Genomic DNA, 15,227 nt, shown 5'->3' with positions numbered 1-15,227 from the left:
GTCGTGTTTACGGGCCCCCCCCCCCCCCCCCCCCGTCAAGTGAAGGCTACCAGCACACACACACATATATAGAGCTTGCATGACCCTCCTTACCTTGCAAACATGTCAACAGTGCTTGAATCAAAGAATGACTTTAGGACTTCACAGCAGGCAGTACCGAGGTCGTGACACCATCCTACAGTTTTGCAGACAGACAGCAACGTTTCGGACTTACATACTGCATCCATCGTCAATGTAGGAAAAGAGTGAAGCAATATGTTCCTCCAGAAGGTCTTTACCAACTTACAAGACTACACGGTGTCACAATCCAGAAGAGAACACTTTGGATGAAACTAGTCACCACAGTTAATCGTCCGATTAGCTAACTCCACAGTAACGAATATTATACAAGTTGAAAGTGGTTCAGCTGGTTAAGAAATTATCCGTCTTTTATGGAACCCGAAGGGCAAGTGGTAGCATAGTTGGTTGAGGCACTATGCTAAAAGCCGAGGGGGTTGCTGTTTCGATTCCTGATGAGGTCACTGGATTTTTCATTTGACCTAACCCTTTCAGCCGCACTATGGCCCTGGGGTCGACTCAGCCTCTAACAGAAATGAGTACCAGGAATCTTCCTGCGTGTAAATGTGCGGCCGGCGTATAAGGCTGACAACCTCACCGAAATCTGTGAGCCGATTGTCTAAAAAATGTGGGAGCTCCGACGTCTCACAAACCGTATGGGCTTCCACGTCTTTACCTATTCTTATTGAACCTGAAGGCTCATTACCGGGTTGAGAACACGGCAACATGGTAATTTCCGTTATGGTCTGGTACCACGTTCTAAAACGTGATAGGTAAATTGTTCCCTGTGCATGAGGACATACGGAGTGCTGGGGGTATAGCTCCACGCATTCATACTTCTGACACTAGATGGATGTGAACAGTCAGTGTCGTGCCCCGTCCGCCTTAACCCGGTACTCATAGGATAGAAGGCTAGCTCGGCGTCAGATCCTGTGTGAACCCCTCAAAGAGAGCCCATTGCCTCTGCCTGGAATCGAACTGCGACTCTACTATCGCTCATCCCGTAGTCTTCTTGCTACGTCGACCGAGCCATACGCTTCAAGTATCTGTGTTCCCCCGGGGAACCGAGAACCCATGAGCTCTGATACGCGGCTGTGGTTCGAGTAACAGGAAGTCGACATCATTCGCATTTCGTGTTAATTTTCCCTTGTGCGCGTCCTCGAATGAGGTCACCAGCTTCACTGAAATAACGGCAGAATTTTGACATATTCAAGCTAAAGGCGGTTACTGAAACATCTGCGTTCTGACTGCGCCTTCCATCATCAGACAACACTCGCACAGCTGATCAGCAAGCTTTTCTCTGTTTGAACCGTTGCGTGTGGAGTGACAGAGACAAGATGGCTGGCTATTTATATTGCGAACTTAACGCAGTTTTTGGCCATAATTAATTGGAGGCCCAGTACTGCTGCAGGAGCTAATTCGGTCTGCCCATTGGCTGACAGGTTGCAGTGCAGCACGGGACATGACTTTTGCAACAGGCAAATTTCACATCTCTCTCGGCTACTGAGACTATTCATTGAGATGATGACTGAACTGTGTACCTGCTAGGATCTGTCCGTAGTGTAATATTCTGAAAGAACATCACGTTTCGGAAACCGGATCTGTTTCCGTCCTCAGGGGAGACGTGTGAAGACACCTGTCCAACTGACTCCGTTTGAGAGGTCTAAATTAAAAATTCCAGTGAATGATATTATCTCTCTATAAGGGACACAGACTGGTCTTTTCACTTCATGCCCTTTCATTTGAGAAAGGAATGAGATCGAACCAAATTTCGAAAAGTCAGGTTATTTCTTATTAGCAAGGGGCTGAAGTCCAGATACACAGTAATCCCTAACATCAAATGATTGAGGATATTGTTAAATAAGGGAGCTTAAATCCCATAAAGACGAACTGCAAACCACATTTGAAAAAAATTGAAAATTAAGTAGTCTACTCTCCTTGTTGTTGCATTAAGTAACCTCTATTGAGTTTTGCTACAATAGAACCATTTTGTGACTCATGCTTTATCCCCTTAAAGCACAGCAGTAACTACGTATATGCACCGCTTCCTTGAACATTATGAATCTCTGCATTCTGCGCACTCAGTGTATTTGTGTGTTCCGTATGGTTCTCACAATAAACAGCGACTGTTTCCCCAAACAGCATTAACCGGGTCGTCTCTGTAGCGGAGACGTAATTTGTTTCCTGTGAGGTACGGACTGAATTCTTATATATAAAATCTCTGCATAAAATCTGATCATATGTTCTATCTTTACCAGAAGGACAAGCGGGCACTGCCTGGGAACCTTCAATATCGGAGATATAGTTTCTTACCGCCCCCCCCCCCAATGTAGTGTCTCTCACTACCACTCCCACTTCTTCTTCTTCTTCTTCTTCTTCTTCTTCTTCTTCTTCTTCTCTGCCCACACAGGGTATTTATGTGTTCCGTATGGTTCTCACAATAAATAGTGACTGTTTCCCCAAACAGCATTAACCGGTTGGGCTCTGTAGCGGAGACGTAATGTGTTTGCTGTGAGGTACGGACTGGATTTTTATATATCATTTTGGCTTCGAAGGGTTGATACACAAGCAAGGTTGAAAATTCGCTTTCAAATTTGAACTTTATCGTCGGATTTACAACGGTCGGTTTTCGTATACATAGATACTTGTTAGCCTGTGGGTTGTTTGTAATTGTGCCCTATGCATCAGGCAGGCTGCGCATTATCGAATTCTGAGAGTTCCATTAAATACCAATAAGCATTCAGTCCTCTTTTTGTATCAGGCTGGATTTCGTGGGATAAAATGAAACCACGCCTCATAAACACATTTACGCGTTAGAATCAGTTAGCAGCCAAGGGTCACAATTTGACACTTCATGGTGTCGAATGACATGGTAGCAAATTATGAATTGGAAAACATGAGAAAAGAGGCGGTCGTGGCCTATTTGAAGGCAATGTCCTCGAACTTGCCCGGAGGGACCGAGAAGAAGCACGAGAATTCTCATTCAAGATAATCGTTTTCTGACAAAGATTCGAACCTGACGTCTCATAAATAGTTTCCAGAAGTGGTGCTCCTTCAGCCATCATCCTCGGCTACAGAGTGTGCCTTTAAGCTGCTTATCGCGGGTGGAGAAATTCCTTTCGAAAGCTCCTCGGCGGACAAATTTGCCTAAATTTATAATATAAAAATTATATAACTTAATAATAAAGAGTCTGTTTTGAGAATGTGACAATCACCTAGCGTTTCTATGGAAGCCAAATGACCATCCTGAGCCGGATAAATCCATCTCGCTATTTAAGACCCGGTTATTGCGGCGTATAGACCCGTTGCTCGGGAAAGAAATCGAAACAGACGAGTACAGCCGTTGCTATGCAATATGCCGTTTCTGAGCAACGGCTCGGCAAACACGTTCCCGCGGAAACGAACACGCGCGCAACAACAGAAGAAGGGTGTTTTTTATGTGGTCCATAAAGAGTTGTTATAAAGAAGAGAATTGGGGCAATCCAGTTAGTAGAGGGTTGGCAGTTGAGTTGAGCTCTGCAAGGGCGGCTGAGAAGAGATGGCGCTGTGGTTGAGCTTTGCAAGGAAGACTGAGAGGAGATGGCGCTGTTGTTTAGTTCTGCACGGGCGACTGTGACAAGAGGAGCTGAGCGCGGAATGCTAACGACTCTATACTGTTAGAAGCCGTTGCTAGGGAAGGGCTGTTGAAGATACAGCAGGCTGGAAAAGGTTTAGAGGGTGCTGTGGTGATTTGTAAAGTGTAGAAATTAGCGGTAGCGCTGTAATTACTTGTAGTTACGAGTGGTGTGTGTAAGTCGTCAATAAATCCATTCATTGCCCGCCTATAGTCACACATAAATACGTGACAATATTTAAGCCGACATTTCCTAAAGAGTTTCTTCCCTTCAGATTATGCAGCGCCCCGCCTCCGTCACTTTCCTCGGTTCCTTCATCCCATTCGTATCTGGTGCAGTGCACACATCACGCAGTTTCCTCCATTCTCTTGTCGGTTCTTTCTTCTTAAAGGCAAAGTTATCCTGTGCCATGAAGGCGTATGGGGGAGTGCAGATATAGTTCCACCATTCTTAACCTCGACTCTAGATGGAAGTGAGTCACTTCCTCTGTGTTACGTCCACATATTCTTCTCGGCACCCTGCTCGCTTTCAGTATATCTAATTTGTTCAGGTCGACGGACCAAGTTTGACACCCGTACAAAACTAACAGCTACCTAATGAGGATCTTCATAATTTGCACTAGCAGACTACTGTTAGGATGACCATATGAAGGACGCTGTGATGGGCAGGGCATGTAATTTTTTTAATTCGCTTAGCGGGGGGTGGAGTCCAACTGGGTTCACTCGGCACGGCGGCCACTGTTTGGCCTCTTGTAGCCTGCGCCGGGTGATTATGATGATGGAGAATTTGGTGGAATGAAGATTGGTAGGGGAAACCGAAGTACTCGGAGAAAACCCGCCCCCGCGCCACTTTGTCCACCACAAATCCCGCTTGACCAGACCCGGGATCGAACTCGGGACACTGATGGGAAGGGCATGTAACGTGGGATGGAATATTAATCCGTAAGAAGTTTTGGTACGAAAACCTGATGGAAAGTTACAGCTTGGAAGACCTAGAGGTAGATGGAAGGTTAATATGAAAATATATTTTTAAGATCTAGGATAGGAGAATATATAGTGGTTTAAACTGGCTCAAAACAGGGCCCAGTAGTTTGCGTAATGAATAGTTTAATAAAATTCTATGATTTTCTTTCACTGGCTGAGCCACTATTAGAAGTCAGAATTATTGTCTTTTTGGGGACTATATCCATCGTTCGGTGTTCTAAAAACTAAAATATACAACGTTTCGGAAACTGGATCTGTTTCCATCTTCAGATGAGTAGGGGGAACCCTACTCTGTTGGGTCTCTTGGGAAGAACTAACCTCAATCCCAGGGCAACCCATATCAGTATGCGAGTAACTACAGCCATATAAACATCCGAGACCAGGCTTGTCGAAGGGAGATAACAGAAACTCTGATAAAGCATGCACGGACCTGAAACTTAGATAAAAAGGAAGGTGAATATTTTATGAAGAAACCTAGCCAACAAACCAAATCAATGAAAACCATTTCATAGGATTAAATGGAGAATTTTGTGCCTGAACACTCGGGACCAAGACCTTATAGACACCCATGAAGAATCTGTCACATCATACTGGTCTCTGTGAGTTGGAAACCTCATTTCTGATAAGCGAGTTCCTGCAACATTTCGTTTCTCAAGAAGGAACCTGATCCAGGAAGGTAGTCACGAAGGCAACAATGCCATATTCCACTGAACCCCGGGCAACCTTTCTGTGCCTCTTTGCTGCAGGTCTCCTGATCAGTCCATATATATCCACTGTCCCATATAAACATATCCATCTGACTTGTCGCATAATTCCAGCACGCACTATTTGCTGTTACACCAGCTACATTTTGCTGCTTCGCTCATATGTCTGCCCCCACACGCACGGAATTAATTAGTTCCTGGCAACAGCTTCTCTGGTGGCAGGGATTAGAGTTAGTAAAGCACACTGGTCTGTTCGCATTTAAATGTCCTCTTCATCATTTGCAGAAAATTTAGAATTCCAAAACCCCCCGAAGCCATCGCAGGCGCAGGGAGCAGTGAATGTAAAATGCAGATGGTAGCGGCCATTGTATTCAGTTTTAATTCAGATGCATGTGACTGTGGCTTTGTTCGGACAGCGGAAATGACTTCTTTAGGATCTAATGGCTGCTTTCACCTATGACACCTTCAGGGTGGGATTCAGCATTGTTATCGCTTTAGAGCAGACTGGTAACTATATATAGTGTACCACATGATTAAAATTAGAAAATTCTGCATTCTGCCCACACAGTGTATTTGTGTATTCCGTATGGTTCTCACAATAAACAGCGACTGTTTCCCTAAAGAGCATTAACCGGTTGGTATTTGTAGCGGAGACGTAATGTGTTTTCTGTGAGGTACGGACTGAATTATTATATACAAATTGTCTGCATTCTGCCCACACAGTGTATTTATGTGTTCCGTATGGTTCTCACAATAAACAGAGACTGTTTCCCCAAACAGCATTAACCAGTTGGTCTCTGTAGCGGAGACGTAATGTGTTTCCTGTGAGGTACAGACTGAAATCTCCCTCTTCGCCTAGGTGATTATCGTTTCGGCCCCAGATAACTTCAGTACTAGGCCGATGATTCGGCCTGGTATCACCTGCTCATGACCAATTTATTTATTTCTTCAAATGTGACACGGGACGTCTTTCATCTTTTGTTTCTCTGGGTTTTGACGTCGCATATTTTCGTCGCACTGTTGCCAACTTTCCAGGCGAACAGTCAGGCTCCAAGTTCAGGTCTGAATTGTTGACACGTTTCTGAGTCTTGCTGTGGCGATTATATTTCGTCACAGCTTACACTGAAATATTTTTTCAAGGGGATTCATGACGTGCCATAAATCTCGTAACCAAACAACACAGGTAATCCCCCGCACCCCCGGGGGATACCAGGCCTTCTGTACAGAAAGCAGCACCTACACGCACAAACGGGCGTCTCGCGCCCCAAAAAACAGCTGAACATGGATCGATACTCATGTTGACGGCGGCTGGGGGGTGGGGCTCGCACGTCGAACGTTTTGTATGCCAGGCTGCTACCTGCTACCCCTGTAAGCTATGTATCCTGCATTGTGACATCTTCAGACTTTTTTTGCGAGCCGCGGATACATTCGGCCCCTCCATACACCCCGAAACACTGCTTTTAGAAATTTGGACCTGTCCCTAACACATCTGCCAACCGGCAAGTACTATGCTCCAACGGAGAGAAGGCGAGTAATTGAAAACTGGCAACATCTTTCAGGAGGCTTTCGCTGTTGCTGCTGGCAGACTGAAGGTAAGTCTGTCCCTCGACGAACAGCACAATGGTCATTTGCCTCGCCTTCTCTTCGTCATAACGTCATAAACCATCTGTTTCCTCTGTGAACCGGAGCTTCTCGGATGCTGCAATGATAATCCTTCTGGAAAAGTCAGCAGTTGCTAAGTCGATTAACAAATTTCCAGTATTTTTATGCAACCCGCAGGTTCATCACCGCGTTGACAAGAGCCCACCACAGGTCCCTACTCAGAATCGAGTCCACACCAGTACGTTCAAATTATTTAATCTCCGTTTTAATATCCTCACATTTATGCCGAGGTTTCCAACTGATCTCTTCCATTCAGATTTATAATCTAGAAGTCTCTACGGATTCCTGGTGTGGCATGCGTGCTACATGTCCCGCCCATCGCATCCTCCTTCATTTGATCACACTAATAACATATGATGAAGGGTACAAGTTATGAACCTCCTCATTATACAGTTTTCTCCACCCGCGTCACTTCCCCCCTCTTAGGTCCAGACATTTCCCTCAGCACCCTCAGTGTGACAGCATACTAAACAGTGGGTAAATTTAGTTTTGTATGTTTTTACCTTCATGTTCCTGTACAATTGTAGATGTCATATGAGGCCCTGAGTGGGGCCTGAAAAGAAATGTGATTACCCTCCATTCGACGTCGAGCGTATACAGAAAAAGTTAACGAGATATGAAAGTCAGAAGCTGCTTGTGGTACTGTCACGTGACTGACTACAGACGGGGTTTGCATTGGTAATCTGATTCATTGGACACTTACAGAGAGTAACTACAAATAACTACGATAATTTTACTCAGTTACACACACTCCAAAATCACTGCAACTACAGCATACATAAAGTCTTCTCACTCTTCACTAGCCGTTGCTTGGTAGTGGCTCCAACGGTGGACGTTCCCCTTCCTCTGGGTTCCCGAACTTTCCCTGGCCTCAGTTACCAGCTTCTCACTTCTCACAAGTGACTCAGCCAAACACTCAAATCAAAGACAAAGTTATGTTGGCAAGTCTGTCTTGGCGTCAAACATCCATCTGGGGCCCAAGACCAGATTTTCGTTACTGTCAGCCAGTTGCGGGGTTGTTGATGTGGGGCGCCCTCTCTGAAGAGAGGAGGAGTCTACCGTTTACAACTTCCGCTGGTCCTCGCCAGCGCAGTCATTCTCTGGTCCAAGTCCAACAGGGCTCATTATATCATATTTTACTGTCTCAGATTCAAGGCTCACCCAACCTGGAGGACCATGTCCCTGCCTTTATATCCCCCAGGAACAGGGTGACCCAGTTATACCCCCAGGCACTGAGTTTCCTTTTCGTCCCCTCCTACGTCTCGCAGGGCTACGGTGGAGGTATTCGAACCGCCACCACCTGTCAAAGTCCAAGTCACATTGCGACTGACGGTCAGTGAGTCAGCAAGTCTTGCTTTCGAGCCCCAGATATTTATTACTGTTTGACAGTTACGGTCTTGATTTTGTGTGGCGCCCTCTCTGGCGAGAGGACGGGTCTGTCTTTTGTATATGCTGCTGTCCCTTGCCAGCAGAGTCCTTCTTGGGTCCGAGTCCCTTGGGACTCGTGACCATATTTTACTGTCTTAGAATTGAGACTTCCCTTTTCGTCGCCTTTTACGACTCGCATCACCTGAACTGCTAATCCTCGTCATATAGTCTCGGCATGAACCGCACAGAAAACATCTCTTCCATTATTGCGTGTTCTCTCGTTTCCGGGAAACGTGTCCACAGAGCTGTTCCCTAGCAACGGCTGTTTACTGTCGCCTGTTTACACAGCTGTTACTCAGCAGTGGGACTACAGGTCACAGAATATTCGTAAGTAAAATAGAGAAGATGAAGCCCCTCTGTAGAGATATTGTTACCTGTTCTGGCGCTTCGAATAAATCTTTGACTGAAGACGAGAGAACTCCAGCACATAAGAAGCAAAGTCTCCAGAGAGCAGCGCATGTGATTATAGTGGACTGTTGGAGAGGGAAACCCCAAACTGGTGGCGAACACAAGAAGGTTCCGGTGACAACAAGGGATCAGTAAGTCCGTTCCCTTGCTCTGATGCCCCACAGGCATGGGAGGGGCAAATAATATACTAGGATAATTCTATATTGCTAGCGAGTCTTATGCTAGAACAGAAAATATAATTTGTTAAGAGAAAAATATGTATTTCAGATATAGGAAAGAATAGGATCGCGTCTGTGGTATTCCTGTTAGAGTTCCTTACTACAGATCCAGAGGTCCCGGGTTCGATTCACGGAACTATCATATTTTCTGTGAAGTAGTGCGTCTGTAACGTGGTCCACTCAGCCTCATGAGGATAACTGAGGAGCCACTTCAATGGAAAAGTAGCGGCTCGGGTCTAGAAAACCGAGATTAACGGCCGTGGGAACCGTTGCTCCGACCACGCGACACCCCTCTATCCGCAAAACTTGGCACTAACTTCGTCTACAAGCGGCGATCGCTCGGTCGGTATAGTTCCCCTGTGGACCAAAGGCCACGGAGGAAGGGAATAAGGCATTTATATTCGATATCAATGCTTCTAAATTAAGGGCAATGCCTCGGCATTAAAAAAAGGAGCCCAGGGGCGCAGTACTCAACCAACTTCGCCAAACTGAAACTTTGTATATGAGTACATACGTTGCACACGATGCATCAGAACCTATCTGGTATCTACATGACTATGAGTGGCTCTTCTTAGCGAAGTAGATGTTAGATCTTGAAGTAAAGGGTTAGCTTTTAAGGGGTTAAGAGGACTGGCAGGGAGGGGGACCTTGCGGGTTACGCTCGAGTACGCCAAGTTGACGAGGTTGTTAGCACGAGAAGACGCCTGGGACTAATTTAACTCGATGCAATGTCTCACGGTCCGGATAAATGGAGGGAGACGCCGAAATGACAAGGAGAGATGGAAGTGAGAACAAACACAAGAACGAATATGCAAACGAACGAAGAAATAAAATGAAACGAACAGAGTCTAATTTTCATATGGGACGCCAAGTAAACGTAAATGTGAAACAAATGAACACCATAAAGGGAAAGATCCGGAAGAAATCGACTGCTACAGGATGTTTAACACATAAGAACCCTGCATTCCGCTCACACAGTGTATTTGTGTGTTCCTTATGATTCTCACAATAAACAGCGACTGTTTCCCCAAACAGCATTATCCGGTTGGTCTCTGTAGCGGAGACGTAATGTGTTTCCTGTGAGGTACACACTGAATTCTTATATATAAAGTCTCAGCATTCTGCCCACACAGTGTATCTATATGTTCCGTATGGTTCTCACAGTAAACAGTGACTGTTTCCCTAAACAACATTAACCGGTTGGGCTCTGTAGCGGAGACGTAATGTGTTTCCTGTCAGGTACGGACTGAATTCTTATATATAAAGTCTCTGCATTTTGCCCACACAGTGTATTTGTGTGTTCCGTATGGTTCTCACAATAAACAGCGGCTGTTTTCCCAAACAGCATTAACCGGTTGGTTGTNTTTGATGTTAACAATGGGAGGGCTGCATGTGAGGCATGCAGTGCAACGTGGAATTGGGTACCAACTCAGCATTTGCTCTAGTACCGAGGAAAACCACGGAAAACCTTGGTCGAGCTGGCCGGTCTCAGGACCTTCCGGATACAAACTGACTTCTAGCCAGCAGTCCGGCTTAAATACGCGAACCCTAACATTAGACCCTGTGTGTCCTGTTCCTTTATTTTAAAAAGTTTACATTTGTTTTTCTACAGTTTTTTTTTGGGGCTCTGTAGCGGAGACGTAATGTGTTTCCTGTGAGGTACGGACTGAATTCTTGTATATAGTCTCTGCATTCTGCACACACACAGTGTATTTATGTGTTCCGTATCACTGGACCAATGATTGAGATTAGCTCTTTCTAAGGGGCCCAACTGAGTAGGTGTCTTCCTTTCTCACCTGAAGACGGAATCAGATCCAGTTTCCGAAACGTCGTGTCCTCTATTACCTAGCTGGATGTTGGAAAAAGTCCAAAAACCCAGTAATTTGTGTAGATGCGGAGAGGACCCAAGCATCAGGTAGATTTCTCATTCTCGATGGAACATAAATTGACTCATCATGAAGAAAATAAACAATTTCGAGCAAGGGAGGTACGATTAGTAAGGCCTGTGTTTTACAATTTTTCAGTGCTGGATATTGTGACTGGCTTGTGAGTATGTAAAGAGGAGGCTCTAATAAAAATATTTATTTCTTCTAAGTAAATACGGCGTGTATTATAATTTTTAATCAATATTTTATATTTACGTTTCAGACTGAACAGTGTATACCAGTTTCACCTCTCTTCCTGTCCAATAACAGAATGTACACACTTTCAGACCTGCGAATCGTCCGAATGTTTCTCGAACTGTAAATAATTACGTTTCTGGAAGCCCCGGCTTGAATCTCCCATCGTTTGGAACTCGCTCGAATTTATAATATCGTCAGGTCCTTTGGGAGTTAAACCGAATTGGCGAGATTGTTTCGTGCCAATAAATAATTTATTTACAGCCTCCAGTCGTCGTACCATGTAACACAGTAACGCGCCCTTATGCTGAAGTTGTCCCTGCGCAGTTATTACTCCTGCACATACAGACAGACAGACAGACAGACAGCTAAGCAGGTAATAACAAATTGTGTACCACGATAACAGTTTGGAGTATGTATGAATCATTTTTACAGAATCACGTTTGGAATGCGCAAATGGACAGACTGCAGCCACCTATCACGCTGATGTTTCTACCCTGAAGATGGAGGCGATACGTTCTTCCGAAATGAGAGAATAATCCAGTGCCTGGGGGTATAACTGGGTCGACGAATAAGACAAGCAAGAAACCAGAGTAAGCAGGTACTAAGCAATGGCCTATTCCTCCGAAACGTCGGTTAACCTTCAACGGGCTACACGGCTCTATATCCCATTAGACTGAACTCTTCATAACCACCGGCGCGAGTACCTCAAATCCTAGAAACTATAATGTTTCCTGTTCTTCTGTGTGGGTGTGAAACTTGGTCCCTCATATCAAGGGAAGAACACAGACTGAGGGTGTCTGGAAGGAATGCTCTCCGACGGGAATATTCGCAAGTGAAAGGAGACTGGAGAAAAATGCGTCCTGCGAAGTTTCACAATTTGTACTCTTCGCCAGGAGTTGTTTGGATGATGAAATCAGGAGCAGTACTTAATTTAAGTAACTTTCTCTCCTTCCTGCACTGCTTACCTTCCGCAACTGTTGACCTTCACATGGCCCTTTATCCCTCTTCAGGATCTATGCTAAAGCATTATCAATTTCCTCTCATCCCTTCTTACTCTCCCTTCTTTGTTATTTATTCGCCCAAAGCCCGCAGTTAAACACCCGATGCCTATAAATTAACACTTTTCTGACCTTCCCTAATTAAGAGCTATTTTAAACTTGTAAATTAGGGAGGCTCGTGTATACAGTACTTACCGAGAATGGAGTTTCTGTATGAAGGAGTTGCACCCGGAAGTTAAACTGCGGCCATCAGCTCTGTGATAAGACTCCGCTCCTAGACACACAGAGTTCATTATTTAGTTGGAAGACAATTTTACCCTCGGTACGGAGTACAGTAATAAAACGAAAATGGGGTGGAAGTGGGGAGGGGGAGACATCGCATTTAAAGTTGGAAAAACTTTCTTCTTGTTATGCTTCCCTCTGCTACGTCACTGTCCTCTGTATTTAAATACACCGCTCTGTCTGTCTTCGTCTGCCACAGGCTTCTGCGTTGCGGGAAGTCGCTTGTCAGGTGCTCTGAGGTCAGGTTGTGTTGGTGGCCAATGCAAATCAAAAGGCGCTGTTATTAAAATTACAAGAGGACAGTAGCAGTCATGATAAAGATGATGATAATGAAGCTAAATGAAAATAAGGCGACCAGATATATTAACAAGGCAAGTTGTTTCTTATTAAAATATCTGAGAGAAGAAAGTTACAGGAATGAGGAAATTTCATGACGAATTTCATAACCCTTCATCAAACATTATCAGGAACGTGAAATCTGGAAGAATGGCGGGGCATGTGGCACGCATGCTAGTGATCAGAAAGGCCTACACAATTTTGGTCCGGGATGAGACCGCTTGGAGGACAGACAGGTACACAGGAAGACAACATTGGCGTGCTTTACGAACACGGTAATGAATCGTTGGGGTTCCGTGAAATGCTACGAATTATTTGAGCACCTGAATATTTGTTTTTCAAAAACTCTACTGCATGAATGCAGCCAATATAATGATCATGATAATACTTTCACGTTTTTAGAGTGACCATAGACGGGGTTTGGATTGGTAATCGGATTTACTGAACACTCACAGAACGTAACAAAAATAACTATGCCAGTATCACTGAGTTACACACTCCAAAAATCACTGTAAACATAGCACACACAAAGTCTTGTCAGTTTGCTGTCTGCACCAGTCGTTGCCTGATGACGGATCCCAACAATGTCCTCTACTTCCGTGTTCACGTTCCTACCGGCTGACGACTGACTCACAACTAACTTATTGCTCCAACTGTCTACTCTCATAGTCAAAGTCAAAGTCAAAGTTATGTTACGACCGACGGTCAGTCAGTCAGTCTGTCGGTCGGTTAAACTGCTACTGGCCTTCGCCAGCACAATCATTTCTGGCTTTCCTCCTCAAGATCCATGACGAAGATTTTTATTCTCTCCTATACATGTACGTGTTTCGAAATGGGGCTTCCTCTCCGACGAAGGAGGGGTCGGTGTTTCTGTGTAGGCTCTACGTTTGTTGGGCCGTAGTTTCAGCACGAGTATATTCGCGCTGTCATGGCGTCCAGGTCACTATGGGATCTGTGTGTCACTGCACTGCACTACACTGCACTAAGTAACACGGCTAGGAACACACACAGCGACATCGGTCGTACGGAAAAATGTAGTACGATTTTTTTGCCGTACGACCTCATTTTCACACTAGAGCGACCAAACACATTTCTTTGCTCTCCGACTGCCGTACGGTAGATGTCGCATGTCGTCACGTATGAAAGCTAAGACTACACTTTATATTCTACTACTTGATGCGACATGAACCGTACGGACGTCGTACGACCGATGTAGCTGTGTGTGTGTTCCTAGCCTTATACAGAGGTTTCCTGTCAATGCAGGCTTGTGCGGCAGGTTATGCCTGAACTTATGCAACACTCTGAAACAGCAGTTAGTCAGCTGAACGGTCTTAGGCCTGACCCCCCCCCCCCAGGTTTAAATCTCTATTACTTCCTATGCATGGCTTCTTCTTGTCCAGTAACACGCACATTTGAATTTACATGGTTCAGGATTATTCCTGTGTCCTGCATAATTCAGCTATGCAGGCGTACACCTGAGGAATGTTGAGTGTGCGCCTGTCAAGTTTTCCAGTAGCGTGGAGTTCTCTGTTCTGCAGGCGCTGCAATTTCACGAGGTGAGCGTCAACCGCATACTCCCAGGCGGGACATGCCTCTAACTGATCTACTTATAACATCCCGGCACGGACCGCACAGAAAACGCCGTTCCTCTGTTACTGTTTCCAGTAAAGGCTGTTCTATATTTGCTTATCTCGCGGTCGTTGCCTAGCAACGGGTCTATATGCCATAATTCTAACAACAATGAGCTGTGGAATTTGGAACAGTTACTTTGTATTTCAGAGGCCCTGAATTCGAATATTGGCCCCATGACAGGCTACTCTACGTTATTCATGATTTTACTACGTTTCTCTACCGAACTGAAAGTACGCTAAATTATAAGAATGACAGCTTTGTTTCCTGTTCTTGTTAATTTGTTATTTACACCTGAAGGTCTGGGATGAAACTACAGACTTACTGCAAATTCAGGTGACAGAAGGTAACTAAATAAAAATAATTTTGTAATGGAGACACATGTTTCGTGTGATGTATGAAATGAATATTACGATAAACTTCTGACGTCAAACGAATGCGGCCTGATGACAAACTTCTCTAATAACTCATTTTTATTGTTTCTCCATGGAGGGATTATAAAATTAATATTAAAAATTTATTATATGTTTTCTGGGTCAGTGAGATACGTCATTTTCAAGAGAAAATTTAGCAAAAGGTCACGTGAGAATCGGATTGAATTAGCAGCAGCAGCAGCGCCGCTATGTGGCGGAACTGAACATTAATCCCTGGCAAAATGTTTTCGTTCGGACAACACGGAAGCACGCAAACCTGACATCAGCCCATTACAAAAATTAACCAGCTGTATGAACAAATGAATGCAGTTCAAACGTGAGTCTGCATGGCAGTGCTGCTGGAATCCCAGG

General features: G+C 44.8%; 1 long non-coding RNA gene across 1 annotated transcript in view; it reads right to left on the bottom strand.

Moving 5' to 3' along the window:
• The window catches only part of LOC117282112, a 210,388-nt gene that overhangs the window by 15,148 nt on the left and 180,013 nt on the right, over positions 1-15,227 (bottom strand). The window contains exon 4 of the long non-coding RNA XR_004512734.1: positions 12,391-12,469. This is a non-coding gene — a long non-coding RNA (uncharacterized LOC117282112). The remainder of the gene's footprint in view (positions 1-12,390; positions 12,470-15,227) is intronic.

This window comes from Cryptotermes secundus, unplaced genomic scaffold (assembly GCF_002891405.2).
Source record: "Cryptotermes secundus unplaced genomic scaffold, Csec_1.0 scaffold620, whole genome shotgun sequence".
Lineage (NCBI taxonomy): Eukaryota > Metazoa > Arthropoda > Insecta > Blattodea > Kalotermitidae > Cryptotermes > Cryptotermes secundus.
This window is presented reverse-complemented; position numbering and strand designations above follow the sequence as displayed.